This window comes from Arvicola amphibius, chromosome 4 (assembly GCF_903992535.2).
Source record: "Arvicola amphibius chromosome 4, mArvAmp1.2, whole genome shotgun sequence".
NCBI lineage: Eukaryota > Metazoa > Chordata > Mammalia > Rodentia > Cricetidae > Arvicola > Arvicola amphibius.
The window spans coordinates 58,774,472-58,790,555 of record NC_052050.1 but is presented as its reverse complement, the minus strand read 5'-3'; the positions used below and the strand labels follow the sequence as shown (position 1 = coordinate 58,790,555).

The following is a 16,084-nucleotide window of genomic DNA, read 5'->3' as shown; positions in this document are numbered from 1 at the left end:
AACTAGTTTTAGGCTACATTTAGAAGATCACCAAAATAATTAGCCGTACTATTGATGGAAAAACAAACAAAAATCCCACAAAAAAGTAGTCAAATTTGAGTGAGCATGTCCCAGGAAACACAGAGCTAGGTTACCCCAGGGTTCGTGTTCCAGGGTGGAAGAGTTTTATATTCAGACTTTCTTTGGACTGTTGACGCTCTCAGATAATGACACAGAGACTTGTTATTAATTATAAAAGCTTGACCTAACTAGCTCTTATAACTTAAGTTAACCCATTTATATTAATCTTCATTTTGCCGCCTGGCTCATTACCTCTCTTCCATACAGTATGTCAAAATTCCTCCAAGTATCACTGGCAAATCTCTGCCTCTCTGATTCTTCCACTGAGTTCCTCTCTCCCTAGAAGTCCCACCTATCTTCTGCCTAGCTATTGGCTGTTCGGTTCTTTATTAAACCAATCAGAAGGTGCCTTGGCAGAGACAGATCTTCACTGTGTACAGAAAGATTATCCCACAACAGAGTTTTATAGTAACAAAACAGAGAGAGTTCTAAACCAAGGTATTTTGAGAATACGTTGGTGGAAACATCAGAGAGGTGGTTGGAATGGGGGAATCTCTCCTACCGGCCTCCATTCTTAGCCATGGGGTTGGTGGACATCAGTAATTTCCAAAAGATTTTTGTCTGTCAATCAGAGAATGTTATGACACAGAGATGGGCAAGGAATGACTATTTAGAGGGCTAAAGCTAGCCCAAGAGGAAGTAAAGCTTAGGCTCTGGACCTGCAACCTTCAAACCATCCCATATCACTGCAGTCTGATCAGTCAGTCAATCTGTGCAGACAGGTATGGAAAGGGTCCTGAGCAGAGGCAGGGCAGAGCAGAGGATCATGTTTGGGGTGATAATGGGCAGGCAGGGGAAAGGCAGTCAAGGTACTATTGAGAGACTGTTTCTGCTAGACGTGCTGGTAAGGCATCTGAGTAGACAGCCACTCAGGAGAGATGGTACTTGGCCTCTGCTGTGTCCCAACTGGAAAGTGGTGACTAAAGGTGTGCACACAGTTGTGAGGACAATGAAGGTGTGCACAGCATAGTGTGTGTACAGTGAAGATGTGCACAGCATAGTGTGTATACAGTGAAGGTGTGCACATAGTTGTGTGTACAGTGAAGATGTGCACGACATAGTTGTGTGTACTGTGAAGATGTACACAGCATAGTGTGTGTACAGTGAAGATGTGCACAACATAGTTGTGTGTACAGTGAAGATGTGCACAGCATAGTTGTGTAGACAATGAAGATGTGCAGAGCATAGTGTGTGTACAGTGAAGGTGTGCACAGCATAATGTGTGCACAGTGAAGATGTGCATAGCATAGTTGTTGGACAGTGAGGATGTGCACAGCATAGTTTGCCTTCCTCTGCATTCCCCACTTGTCTCCAAGGGAAGGGAAGTGTGACTCCTGCCTCCCCGGAGGTTTTAGTGTCTGTTCTGTAGCACAAGCCCTGATGATTACCTGTGCCTCCAGATCCCTGAGAGCAGTAGAGTGAGCTGCATGTAAATGGATTCTTTTAAATCTCTAGCAGTCTGGGTGTGGTAGTGCTCCACTTTAATCCCAGTACCAGGGAGGCAGAGTCAAGTGGGTCTGTGTGAGTTAGGGGCCAGCCTGGTCTACATAGAGAATTCTAAAATAGCCAGAGCTATGCAAAGAGATCCGTCTCAAACAAACAATCTAGCAGGAGATGGAGGTTAGCTCAGTTGGAAAGTTTTTTACATTAATTTGTGAGGGTCTAACCTCCACACTCAAAACAAGCTAATAAAATAAGTCACAGACTTTTAATCCTAGCACTTGGGAGGCAGAGGCAGGTGGATCTCTGTGAGTTCAAGGCCAGCTTGGTCTTCAGGACAGCCAAGGCTATACAAAGAAACCCTGACTTGAAAAATATAAATAAAATAGTTACAAGTACTCAAAAATACCAACATTGTGTTGTTTACTGCTCTAGTTGGCAGCGTAAACCTGGGAGAGCCAGCCTAAAAATGAGGCAGACTAAAGCCTCATGCAATAGTCAACTTATTAAGAGCATCAGACAATTTATACTCTGAGTATTAAGAAGAGTCACCTGAATAAAGTGTACAGTCACAAGGACAATCCCCATGTGGCAAAAACATGTTTTTCCAATATAGGTATATAAACAAATTACAATATCCAGTTGTAATGAATGAGCTAAAGTGAACTCCTATCTGTTACACTTGGGAGGGCAGGAAAGCACATTCCAGGAACAATTCCGTGTTTTGAAGAAACTGAGGTCACAAGACTCTTGTCTTGGAGTTTTCTTACAAGCACTCTGAATTCTCTTCACATAACTTCATTCTTGGACTGTGTTCCGGCACTGTGTTTTAAACTAAATGTTTAAAACTGAACATCAGGCATCAAAGCAGTACAACTGGAAGCATGGGCTACCATTTCTTTGCTTACCATTTGGGAAGTGTTTGGTTGGTTGGTTGGTTGGTTTTTTGTTTTTTGTTTTTTGTTTTTTTTTTTTTTTTGATGATGATGAAGTGCTCAGAATGAGAATCCTACTCCAAACAGACTGAATACCAGTCTTGGGAAAGAAAGGCTAGAAATGTGTACAGGTATTGTAAACATGATTATGCCCTTTAATTCATTCCTAGGTATTTATGTCAAAAAATAGTCATCGATGCCTATAAAGATTTATTTGTATTTTTTTTTAAAAATTGGAAAAGAATCAAAATTGCTTACATTGCAGAATCAGATCAATTATGGTATATGAGTGTGATAGAATATTTCAAAACCCTTAAACATCATGCTTTGAAGAGAGGGCTAGGGTGTAGCTCAGTGGTAGAACATTTACGCTGTATGTGCAAGGCTGGGGGTTCATCCCTCGCACTGCAAAAACAGATGAGGAAAAAAAGATTCAATATAGTTTAATTCTTTTCCCCTCTCCTCCTCCTTCTTCTTGCCCATATGATTCTTACTTGTTTATTTATTGAGAGAAACTACTCCTTAGGAACACAGATTAGTGATTAACTTCTGTGGAGCCCAATCCAAAGAATTCTCTACATTCTCAAATCACTTTGCAGTCTGAAAGATACCAGCCTTCCTTGTATCTTCAAATCTTTCATGGACTCATTTTCTGAAGAAATCTGTACATGCCTTCTTTCTTGGTTCAGCCACACCAAACTTACAGGACACCGCAACTCCCAGGACCTCAGTGAATACACCAATAGCAGGAACCCACAGACGCTTGGCCAGAAGACCACACCTGAAGTTTCCACAGCACGCTGGAAGTCATGGCAGTAAATGTCCTCCACACCAACGTCCTCCCAGTTCTGGGAGATATGGATGGGGTCCCCCAGCATGCAGATGCACAAGGACATGGAAGACCCAGAGGCAGCAACCAAAGGAAATTACTTCTTTTTAAAATAAAATTTTATGGCACAGCCTAGATTGGCCTCAAACTTGTGATCCTCTTGACTCAGCCTCCCAAATGCTAGATTACAGGTGTTTACAGCCACACCCAACCTAAGACAAGGTCATAGCACTTCAATTTATAAAAGAAATATATGTAAATAATTAGGGTTATCTCTGGGCATTTGAAATTCATTCATGCTTTAAAAAGTTTTCTAAATGGACACAGAGCATTTTTACTAGAAAACAGTTATTTTAAATGGCGTCCTTGTGGGGTTTGTTTTGTATTGTGGTGAGGATACTAAGCATGAGCTACACCACTGAGGACCGAACTCTGGGCTTTCTCTCCAAGCTAAACCCTGCCCCTAAAATGTCTTTTTTGAGTGAAGAGTCTGACACAAATGACACATACTATGTGACTCCATTTATATTGAATTTCTGGATCAGAAAAATCCATAGGAATAGAAGGTAAGTTAGTGCTTTCACAGGGAAGAGGGAGGGGCTAGTCGATGACTGCTAAGGGGGCTGGGTGGCTTTGGATATGAAGTCAAGTTCAGGAAGTAGTGGGGCTGATGCCCACCCTCGTGAATGTACTAAAAAGTACTGAATAGTGATGCTTACAGTAAACTTCATGGTATGTGGACTATTTTAATACACCGTGTGTCTTAGGAATAAATAAATGCAGTTAGAAGAGCTCAAAACAGGGACTGGGAGATAGTGGGTGAGAGAAGGTAAGAACAAGATAGGGACTGTAGTAATCTATATTTTAAAACTACAGCTATCAGAGATGCCCATGAAGCTGGAGAGTAATGGTGCATGCCTTTAGTTCCCAGCACTCAGAAGGCAGAGGCAGGTGGATCTCTGTGAGTTTGAAGCCTGCCTGGTCTACAGAGCAAGTTCCAGGACTACACAGAGAAACCCTGTCTCAAAAAAAAAAAAAAAAAAGGAAGAAAAGAAGGAAAGAAGAAAGAAAGAAAAGAAACAAATAGAAATATGACTCTTTGTCTTTAGGGTGGTTTTCTTTTTTGTTTACTTATTGTTTATTTTTGAGAGTGTAATTTAATTGCATATACATACATATATATTGCTAAATAGAACCTTTTGAGTCCCTATAATTACTTGCATGTGTGTTCCCAGGGCTGACCATTTAGCACCAGACAACTAATTGGTGTGTTCTTCTGGGGAGAGCCACCTCTCCTGCTCCTGACTTTACTCAGTTGCTTTATAGTTCATTGTGTAGAGAGAGTTGAGGCCTTGTGGGCTTTCACCTTTACCATATCCTTGTTCAGCTCACATGTGGGCGGTCACGTTGGTAAGACTTTTTCTGATGTTACTGAGAGACACAATCTCACAGCAAAGTTCCTGATCCTTTGCTCTTACATTCTTTCCACCCCTTTTTTTGGTTCAGGGTAGTTTTTCTGTGGCGGGGGGAGGTTGTTGGTGAGTTCTTTGTATATCCTGGATATGTAACCTCTGTCAGATATACAGCTAGCGAAGGTTTTCTCCTATCCTGTGGGCTTCCTCTTCATCCTGTTATTTCTTTAGCTGTGCATAGCTTTTTAGGTTTATGAAAAAAAGCAATAAAGTAAAGCAGGTCAGGGATTTGTAATCTAGATTTTATTTAGGACATGGGTTTCACAAATATTCATCTTCTTATGATTCATAATGTGAATATATTCTTTGCGTTGAATGTTATATTATGGCATGTAATTTGGGGATGGGAAGTCTGAGGAAAAGGCTATAAAAGTTCATTACAGTCAATAATTAAACCAGGTATTTTCTAGAAAGAAAAAAAAACTAAGAATGGAAAATAATTGGAAGCGAATTTTTCTGTAACTACAGCACTCAGATTCACTTTAGAATTCTGTTGAATGGGTCCCTTCATGTCTCTGATCTCCTCCTTCAAAACTGTGAGGCAGTTAGCAAGCTAATAACTTCCTTTAAACTGTGTCTTTGTATAAACTGGGCATGGTACCCCACACCTTTAATCCCAGCACTTGGAAAGCAGAGGGTGAATTTGATACCAGCTTGGTCCACATAGTGAGTTCCAAGCCAGCCAAAGCTACAAAGTGAAATTCTGTCTCAAATAAACAAATAATATATAGACATGAAAGGATTGATAAAGCATGTTTCATAAAAAGACTTCAATGCCTTTCCTCTAATTTATACATACTGTGGGTAACTCAGTTTGCTCATGTTCTCATAGTCCTTGCTTTTAGAAAGACAGTGAATATGGACTTTTTATCATCAATGTTTTTACCGTCTTAAACCATAGTAACATCAGGCCGACACTGCTGAACCTATCTTGTCTCAGATTAAACAGGCCAACTCTAGCCAGTCACGTGTTTTTGTAAGGGAAGCGCTCAGGTCCATCCTCTGAAGCACATGTTGGAGTCACTGTAGCACAACAGAGAGCTTTCAGTTAACACCCTGTTCAACTAGAGTTGTTTCCAACCTGGGCCTCTCCAGAGGTGTGCTGACCCTTGGCTTAGATAAAACCATGAAAGATCTGTTGTTCAAATCCCGTTTGGGTCTTGCATTTCAGACAACAAGGAACAAGGCTTTAAGTGTCTTGGATTTGCTTAAAATTTTATCTGAATCCATTCTGTTTCTCGTTTTGTATTATTTGAAATTCAAGAAGCAGAAGATGCCTGCACAATCATTGAGAGAAAGACAGGTTTGAGTTATGTTTGGACTTGTTAACTAAGACCTTCATTTTCTCCTTTGGAGGGAAAAAAAAGTCAGTCTGTAGACATCTGGTTTTGAATCTGGACAGAACACCCACATTGCAGGCAACTCTTGTTATTCCATGCCTTAGTTCCCACAGACAAGCAGGGCAACGTGCTAATCCAAAAGCAATCAGCCTAGGAAATATCAGGCCATTTTGAGTTCTGTGTATATGTTCTTTTTTGAGACAGGTCTCTAGAGGGCTACAATTCAAAGAATGTAAAATGTTCTGATTTATTTATTGTCTTCTGAGAGACTCTTTTTCTTGACTTCATTATAAATATAGATTCCCATGAGGGCTGCAGAGACGGCTCATTGTATAAGAACCCCTGCTGCTCTTCCAAAGGACCCAAATTTGGTTTCCAGCACCCGCTTCCAGCAGCTCACAACTCCCTATAATCTAGCTCTAAGTATCCAACACTCCCTTCTTGCCTCTTTGGAGACCCACAACACACACACACACACACACACACACACACCTCCTCACACACATAAATATAAATAAAAATAAAGCTTTTTTAAAAAAAGAGATTCCCAATGAAAAATGACTATTATCAAGGTCTTTGCCAGATTGCTGTATCCACAGTGGGTTGTAAAGACGTGTAAAATGGCCTAGGCTTTAATCTTAAAAACTGAAACAGCAGTAGAATTTGTTGGAAAATAAAGGTAAAAAAATTAATTTTCCCAGCTTGTGACACACACTCACTTTCACCCAGTGTCCATCCCTCCAGCTGGTTTGCCTTGGAGCCCCCTCTCACTTTCCCACTAGTGTGTGTATGGCACAGAGGTGAGACTTCCAGCCATAAGAACCGCAATCAGAGCCAAACTGAAACAAAAGCTCTGTCCTGTAGCTTGCACATCAAGTGGGAAGACCATATCCTCTCCTCTCGGTAGACCCCAGAGAAGCAGCCGTGACATTCTTTGCCCATCAGTACCTTCCCTGGCAACGCTGGAGAAAACTAGAAGTTATTCTAAGATATGACATGAAACCTGGGGTCTGTTGGCAGCCATAGTTCCGCCGCTGTAGAAATGAGTGGCCGTAGCAGACCCAGGACAGCTCTCCTTAGCAACTCCTTATAAGACTGGCCGTGGGCTAGCACTGATGGATGGGCATAGCTTGCTGTGCCTGCAGTGTTCTTGCAAATACTGGCTCATGTTGAACACCTCCTTTCCTTCTGAGTACCTGCAGCGTAGCCCGTGCTAGGCAAAGGGTCCTGTGAGACCAGGCCCTAGAAAAACCCTAGGCATGGCATCACTCATGAGGTTCCCTCGCTGGCAATATTCACAGCGCATTGCTGTCCTCTGGGTGAAGCCTGCCTTCCTCTGGACTTCAGCCCATCGGCCATTCTCCCCCCTCTGCTCATTCTGCTTTATAGCCTTTTATGCCGTATATCTGTGAGTAGGAGCAAGGTGTAGAAGTGGTACATGCCTATGATCCCAGCCCTTGAGAGGCCAAGGAAGGAGGATTGAGAGTTTCAGGCCAGTAGGGACTAGGCAGTGAGGCTCTTGTCTCAAAACATAAAAAATTTTTTTAAAAAAAGCATTACCCTATAACTAGAAGTAATTGTGAGTGAGTCCTCCTGGTGATCACCATGTTTAGATATATTGGGGAGTGGAGCAGCGACACAGGCCACAGCATGAATCTGCCTTGAAGACATTATGCCAGGGGAATTCAAGGCGAGTCAGAAAAACCACATGTTATATGATTGTGTTTACATGAGAGGTCTAGAATAGGAAAATCACAGAATAGCATTAGTGGTTACCAGGAATTTGGGGGTGAGGGTGAGAAGGCAGGAAGGAATGTTTAAGAGGTACAAAGAATCCTATTGGGGAAAAAAAAAAAACCTGTTCTGTAATTAGATAGTAGTGATAGATACTAAATTACCATGAAAATGACTTGGTGATTGTTCTATTTTTTTACATTTATTTTTATTTTATGTGTATGATGTCTTACCTCCTTGTATGTCTATGCAATCCATGCATACCTGGTGCCCACTGAGGCCAGAAGAAGACATTGGATCCCCTGGAACTGGAGTTACAGATGTTGGGCATTGAACCCGGGTCCTCTGGAAGAGCAGCAAGTGCTCTTGCCACTGAGCCACCTTTCCAGGCCCTTGAAACTAATTTTAAATGATATATTTGATATTATAAGAATTTTACCTCAGTTTTTAAAAAGCCAAGATATCCAGATGCATGCCTGTAATCATATTACACAAGACGCTGAGACAGGAAAATTGCTGATCTTAAGGTCAGCCAGGGCTACATGGTGAAAACTGGTCTCAAAAAAAAAAAAAAAAGAAGAAGAAGAAGCCCAAAACCTTTTTTTTACACTATTATGATGGTGTTTATCATTTGTCCGCCATTGTTATGGTTGTGCTAAGTCTGTAATAATCCTAAGTTTTAGTCAAGTAAGTTCCTGGGTAAATTTGCTTTCTGCAGAGTATGCTGTCCTTTCTGTTTTGATACATGTTTTCATGTTGTTATCCTGTAGAGCCATTCCTGTCACACATCTGTCTGCATCTTTGAGACTGTATTCCAGCATATTTGGAGGGACTCACTTGATCTGTGCACCAAGAAAGTGACATTGCTTTTAGTTTTTTCTTTGCTAGGAGAAGTGGGCATATCTTGGGTTTGTGGTCCTTTATATATCACTTCAGTGAGATACTGGTATAGTTGCGTGGCAGGTTAGAAAAAAAACATCTGGTCATCTCTTTTTCTTCAAAATTTGTAAGAGATCTTTGTGGTTGACCATCTATTTTTATGTCTGCCAACATTACACACCCCTATAGTGAGGTCTGAAGAAGCCTATGGCAGCAAGCATCTGGACTACCCTCAGAGACGCTCCCAGACTGCAGCACCATTGTGCCCACCCACTGGCTCTGTGGCGTTCACCTTTACCTTGCTACATAGCAAGCTCAGAACTGGGTTTTCTTTTGGTTGTGTCTTGATCTCTTCCTAGGAGAGATGAACCTGATCTCTTTAAGACCACTCCTCTACCATCTCGTCTCACAGTGGGATAGAGGTCACATTGAGATGACAGAAATGAACGGGGTCTGGTGGTTCAGCCCTGCAGTGTGAGTATCAGATCAAGACCAACCTCAGCTTCACAGTTAGTTCAGGGCCTGCATGGGCTGCCCCAGACCTTATGTCAATGTAACAAAACAAGATGATAGGAATTTAATTTGTGGGCTGGCGGGTGCAGCTCCTGGGTCGAAGGCTTGCCTAATGTACACAAAGTCCTGGCTTTGATCTCCAGTACTGCAAAAACCAGGCATGATGGCACAGCCTGTAATGTCAGCACTCAGGAAACAGAAGCAGGAGAATCAGGCAAGTCAAGGTCATCCTCAGCTATGAGACCTTGTGTCAGAGAATAAAGAGGGGCTTTGCAGATAAACTGCACACTGCGCCATTCATACCTGCGCAGCCTGCCTCTTGTACTCATGGTTGTGTACCCCAGGCCAGCTGGCTCACAGGCTTTCAGGAAGTCCCCTGTTTCCTCCTCCTGTTTCACCATGGGAAAAGTAGGATTGCAGTTGCACGCTGCAGTGCATAGCATTAAATAGGTTCTGGAAATTCAAACTCGGGTCTTCACATTGGTGTGACAGTGTCCGCTGAGCCGTCTCCAGACTGAAAACCTCTTTGGTATTTTGTTTTGTTTTGTTTTTCTCTTTTCTGATAGCAATTGGGAAATTTCATTTGAAGGTTCAGTTTTGGTATTTTCTGAAATTGAAGACTTTGTACTAAATATCCTTTTCTTCTGGGAGCTATCCCAGATCCGGATCCTGGGAGTACCCCACCTATCCCCACATGTATCAGGGCGCCTGCTCCCTCGTCCTACTCTCCCACGGTCCCTGAGCATCTCTGAGGTTCTGAGTAAGGTCGTAAAGTCTCTTACTCTGAGTGTGAATTTTTTAAAAAAAATTTAATTTCTAGATTTTTTGCTGTAAATACTTTCAACCACATTTAAAGATTCCTAGTATCTTCCTTGTGGTTTTGTCTTTTATTTCAATTAATGCTTCTGACACAGATGTTTACAGCGCCAAGTGGATATTCTCATTTGTTTTCTTTGTGTCATATCTTGGTGCTTCTTATTTTCACCCCATTCTGATCATTTGTTTTTCCTGTAGTTATTTTAGGTTGACACTTAACCTAAAAATCCCTGAAATAGGGAAGCTTCGCACACTCATGTTTTTGTGGCTATTAATATAGCTTCTATGATTTTTGCTATCTTAATTCTGTTTTTAGTATTCTTACTGGTTTCCTATTTCCCGATTTCTGCTCATCCAGTTCAACAACAGGTCAGTCAGTTGTTTTTCTTTTTTTTTTTTTTTTGTATGTAGATCTGTGGAGCCGATTCATTAATGAGAAATGGTCTATCTCTCTCTCCTCATTTATTTATTTACTCACTTACGTGTTTGTTTATTTATTTGTCTGGCTTTAGTCTCTTTATTATTTCAGCTGGCTCTGTTGTAAACAGAAATCAGAATTGCAAGCAAAGCCTACAGTCAGCTGTTCTCACCAAGAGTACTTTCCAGGGAAGATGAATTAGAGGTCTGTGCACTGGCCAGACAAGCATGCATCGTAGAGGTCTGTGCACTGGTCAGACAAGCATGCTTTGTAGAGGTCTGTGCACTGGCCAGATAAGCATGCATCGTAGAGGTCTGTGCATTGGCCAGACAAGCATGCATCGTAGAGATCTGTGCACTGGCCAGACAAGCATGCTTTGTAGAGGTCTGTGCACTGGCCAGACAAGCATGCTTTGTAGAGGTCTGTGCATTGGCCAGACAAGCATGCATCTCCCCTCAGGTCCCTATCTCTGTAATAAAATACCTGAGGCTGAAGCTTTTATAAAGAAAAGCAGGCTGGTAGACAATGCGGGGGGCGGGGGGTATAGAGACAGAAGAGTCTCTGGAGCTCACCAGTCAGCTTTCCTACCTAAATCTGTGAGCTCTAAATGAAGTGAGAGACACTGTCTTAGAAATAAGGTAAGTGGGCAGGCAGGATGGTTCAGTATGTAGAGACAGTTGTGCACAGGGTTGACAGCCTCAGGGTCCCCCAAGGTGGCAGAAGAAAACTGAGTCCCCAGAATTTTCTGCTGATCCCCCCCCCACCTCCATATCATGGTATACACACGCCTGAATACATACACACACATAAATAAATGAAATAATCTATTTTTTAAATTTTCTCCATGACTGAGGAAGATATCCAAGGTCAACCTTTGGCTTCCATAGACACATGTATGTACACACATGCACACATACACCACACACAGAAGCAGTCCAGTTACTTCTGGAGGGACAGAGCATAGCACCAGCACTAGCCCAGTCAGCTGAAAGCCTTGTGGGGGGCAGTATCACTATATGTTTTAGGAAGAAGAAAGGATTTTTTTTTTATGTTTACCTCACAGAAAAGATAGCCATTTGAGAAGGAAGGTATGCTTTTTGTGATCTAAGCATACAGACTATATCAACACCTTATGCTAGGTATCATATAAGTAAGTACAGGAGTTAAAAATAAAGTTCAAATGCCAGGTGTGGTGGTGTTTAATTCCAGCACTTGGGAGGCAGAAGCAAGCAGATCTCTATCTGGTGAGTTCCAGAAGAGACAGACAGACAGACAGACAGACAGACAGACAGACAATCGCCAATGTAGCTGAGCATGGAGGCTTATCCCTGTAATTCTACCACTTGGGAGCCAGAGGCAGATCAAGAGTTCAGGTCATCCTCCCCTATATAGATAGTTCTAGGCTAGCCTGGGCTACAGGAGAGCTTATTTCAAAAAAGCAAAACAAAAAACAGAAATTGAATTGCTGGATAATTTTTTTTTCATGTATCGAAAAGTTTGAACATGATGCCAGACTAAATAAATACTAAATATTTTTTTAATGATGGATAGAGAATATGTTCAGAGGCACTTGCTATTCTTCCAGAAGTCCCAGATTCAAGTTCCAGCACCTACATAAGAATTGATAACCACCCTATTGTAGGAGCAGGTGGACTTATGGCTAGTACAACAAATGTCTTGTTCACACTTTTATCATTCCATTTGTGTGACATCTGTTAATATTGCTAATGCCTCTTATGTGGTGAAACAACTCAATGATTACTTGAATAGCCCTTGAAATGTTACAGTTAGCTCACCAGATTGTAACTGTTTTAGCCAAAGGGTTGGTTGAATACCATAGCTCAAATGGGAGGCTGGGTCCAGTGGTGACTGGGGACCCTACTGCTGGCAATCTTAACACCTGTTGCCATGGGCATTCATCTCTGAATCCTGTGTAAGATCAGACAACCCATGAGAATGCAGCATATGGTCACTTAGCAAGTCCTTCTGAGCTTGTTGGCCAGTAACTTGAACGTACTCCAGGTTTGGTTGCGAATATTACACCAACAATGAAGACTCCTCCATAGACGGGCAACTTCTACAGAAGAGGGCCCACCTAAGACAGGGAAGGGACCTCCCAAAGACAGGTAAGGGTTTACTCTTCTGAGATGACCTAAGACAGGAGGGTCTTCTGTTGTATAAAAAATTTAGTGGGGAGATGTTGGGACTAATGAGTCCTGGCCTTCAGCTGCACTTCCCTGTCTAGAGCCTTCTAATTAAAGTTACTAAAAGCTGTGCTTTACCTAGAGGATCAGAGGATAGGATTTTCACCTGTTGGCCATTGACTGCGGGGTATTTAAGCCTCCATGGTGCTATTAAAGAAGGGCTTTTGGTACCAGTGTTGGAAAAAAAAAGAATTGATAACCACCTGTAACTCTAGTCTTGGGATCTGACACCCTCTTCTGACTTCCGTAGGCACTGTCCACACATGGTACACAGACATACAGGCAAGCAAAACACCCCATACACACAAAATTTTTTGAAGTCAAAACGTCAAAAAAAATCTCCTATTTGGAATTAAAGTTGATTTAAAGTGCCCTAACTTCATTCTTCCCAAGGGCCATCTGACATGGGCTTAGTGCCACTGTAGACCAGGCTGGCCTTGAACTCAGAGATCCACCTACCTCTGCCTCCCAAGTACTGGGATTATAGGTGCGCATACCCAGAAACATAGAAGAGCTGTGTATTAGTGTCATTTCTGCTGTGATAAAATACCTTGATGAAAGCAGCTTAGGGGAGAAAGGGTTTGTTGTAGCCTCTAAGTTCAAGTTATAGGCCATCTTTACAGTTGAAATCGGGGTGGCAGGAACTTAAAGCTACGCATCTCATATCCACAGTCAAGAGCAGAGAACAATGAATAAGTACATGTGTGCTTGTGCTTGGCTGGCTCTCCTCTACACCATCCAGGGCTTAGCCTGGAAAATGGTTCTACCCACATTCGGGTGGGTCTTCCTACTTTAACCCAATTAAGAAAGTCTCCCCCAGGCCTTCCTAAAGTTCCTCATTGACACTGTCTTCTTAGGTGATGCCATATTGGGTCAGGTTGACAGTTAAAACTGACCTTTACATGGGCTGGGGAGATGGCTCAGAGGTTAAGAGCATTGTCTGTTCTTCCAAAGGTCCTGAGTTCAATTCCCAGCAACCACATGGTGGCTCACAACCATCTGTAATGGGGTCTTGTGCCTTCTTCTGGCCTGCAGGCATACACACAGACAGAATATTGTATATATAATAAATAAATATTTTTTTAAAAAAAACTGACCTTTACAAACCGTTCGCTTTAAAATATTTTTTTTTCCTCTTACTAAAAATACTCAAGGGTCAGTGTGATGGCTCAGCAGTAAAGGTTCTTGTGGCCAAGCTTGATGACCCGAGTTCAGGCCCTGGGATCCACACAGTGGAAGGAGAGAACTAACTCCTGGAAGTTGTCTTCTGACCTCCACATCATACACACACACACACACACACACAGAGAGAGAGAGAGAGAGAGAGAGAGAGAGAGAGAGAGAGAGAGAGAGAGAGAGAGAGAGAGAGTAAATGGAAAAGAAAATTATCCAAGTTGAAGTGCTAGAGCATCATTATATGAACAAATTATGTTATTTTCTACAAAAGTGTCTGTCCACACAAGCCAGCAGCATGGGTCTAATTCATTTGGATCCAGGATCCTTAGGGTTTTTAAGATCATGGTAGCAGGTCGTCGCTCCACTGGATTTTAATTCTGGAAGGCTGTGGTATCATCACTGTGAACTCTCCCTCAAGAACGATGATGTCTGAGCCATGGTGGGGTAGGGAATGTGTGAGGAAGTCCACAGTTGACACATGAGTGCTGAGCCTTAGGACATTATGCTAAGTGAAATCATCTAGTCAGCAGATGGCACATGCTGTATAGCAGAGAGAAATGGTCTCCGTGATGTTGAAGAATGAGTATAAGGTGGAAGAACCTTTGAGGGCAATTTAGCAGAATCCATCAAAATTTATTCCACATATATAGAGACGAGTGCATATCAGGATAGTTACTGCACCGGTGCTTGCAGCAAAGCCTGGCCGCAACAGCAGTGGCTCTGAGCAGTCTTGGTGGGCCTCCTTGTGTTAGCAGAGAACGGGATGCACACTGCTGATGGAAGAGAGGGTAACAGCTGTTTGTCATGTGAGTACCTGTCGTAGGTACACTTAATCGTGACTACAGCCCTCTGTGTTCCATATTGTGTTGCTTTTCTTGTTACCATGGTAGAATGCCTGATAAGAAGCCACTTAAGGGAGAAAGAATTTATTGGGGTTCATATTTTGAGAGGATACAGTCCATTGTGATGTCCATAGCCACAGGCAGCCCTTGGTGGTAGGAACATGCAGCTTAGGGCCCCTCATTATATCTCTCTGGAATAAGAAAGCAGAGGAAGGAGCACTCTCGTGCCCAACTGACTCTTTTGTCTGTCGGTTCAGTGCAGGACCCCAGTCCATGGCACAGAGCTACCCATGTTCAGAGTAGGGCTTCTTCCCACTGTAGTGTTTGATCTATGTGTAGTGAGACCTCTAGATAAGCATGCAAACCATGCTGGTATTTGCACAAAAGCAAGGTGTGTGTGTGTGTGTGTGTGTGTGTGTGTGTGTGTAGCATACACACCAAGCAGTACTGTTCGTGGAACATATGATAATGGCACTGATCTAGTAGCCATAGGCGAGGTGAGGCTGTTGAGCACTTCCAAAGTGGCTAATGGGGCTGAGGAATTAAATTTTTATGCGTTAATTCCAATTAATTAGTGACTATTGTACTGGCCAGTGTGAATGGAAGCAAAAGAAAAGAATGGGCAGTGTGGCTTTCAAACCCTGCCTTTACAAAGCTCTGCAGAAATGTTAGTGGGAGGAATCGATTCCATACCTCGCCGTTTTGAAACTGCTGCTACCACCCAGTCACTTGGTAAGAGACAGGACACTAAAGGCCAGAACTGGTGAGTCATCTTCCTGGAGTCATAGTCACACCACAGCTTTTATGACGGAGGAAAGAGGTCACAATCTGAATCGTTTTTTCCCTCATTTAGGTAATAAAGGAAAGAAAGACCAAGCCTAGATTTCTGTCTCTTGGGTTCCCAGAGCTGTGTAGGGAATCCTGGCAGTGACTCGCTCATTCTTTGAGGGCAGCCACATCTTGTCCCCTCTACTTTCTAGAATCCAATGTTTCTTGTCCTGACTACTGCTTTCCATCTGGTGTGCCATACAGGACCGTGTTTCATTATGTTTGTATGTCCCTCAGCACTTTATACACAAAGAGACTACAAATTATTATATTATAGCTATTATATTATAGCCATTATAACTACAGATATAATGCCCTCAGGCAGATTCCACCCTGTTTGGTTTGCATATAAAGTGTCCCCAATGGCTCAAGTGTTAATGGCTTGGGTCCAGCTGGTGGTGCTGTTAAGGAATAATTGAATTATGGATGTATGGTCAAGCTCACAGCTGAATGGGTATTAGGAGGCAGGGCCTAGTAGGAAGGGTCAGTCATGGGGCAAGACTTGAAGAGAGTGTCTTGTTCTTACCCTTGACTCTCC

At 42.5% G+C, this 16,084-nt stretch overlaps 1 protein-coding gene across 2 annotated transcripts in view; it reads left to right on the top strand.

The window, feature by feature from the left end:
* Window positions 1-16,084, top strand: part of Specc1 (sperm antigen with calponin homology and coiled-coil domains 1) — a 221,276-nt gene that overhangs the window by 162,007 nt on the left and 43,185 nt on the right. The gene's annotated exons all lie outside the window — the stretch shown is intronic.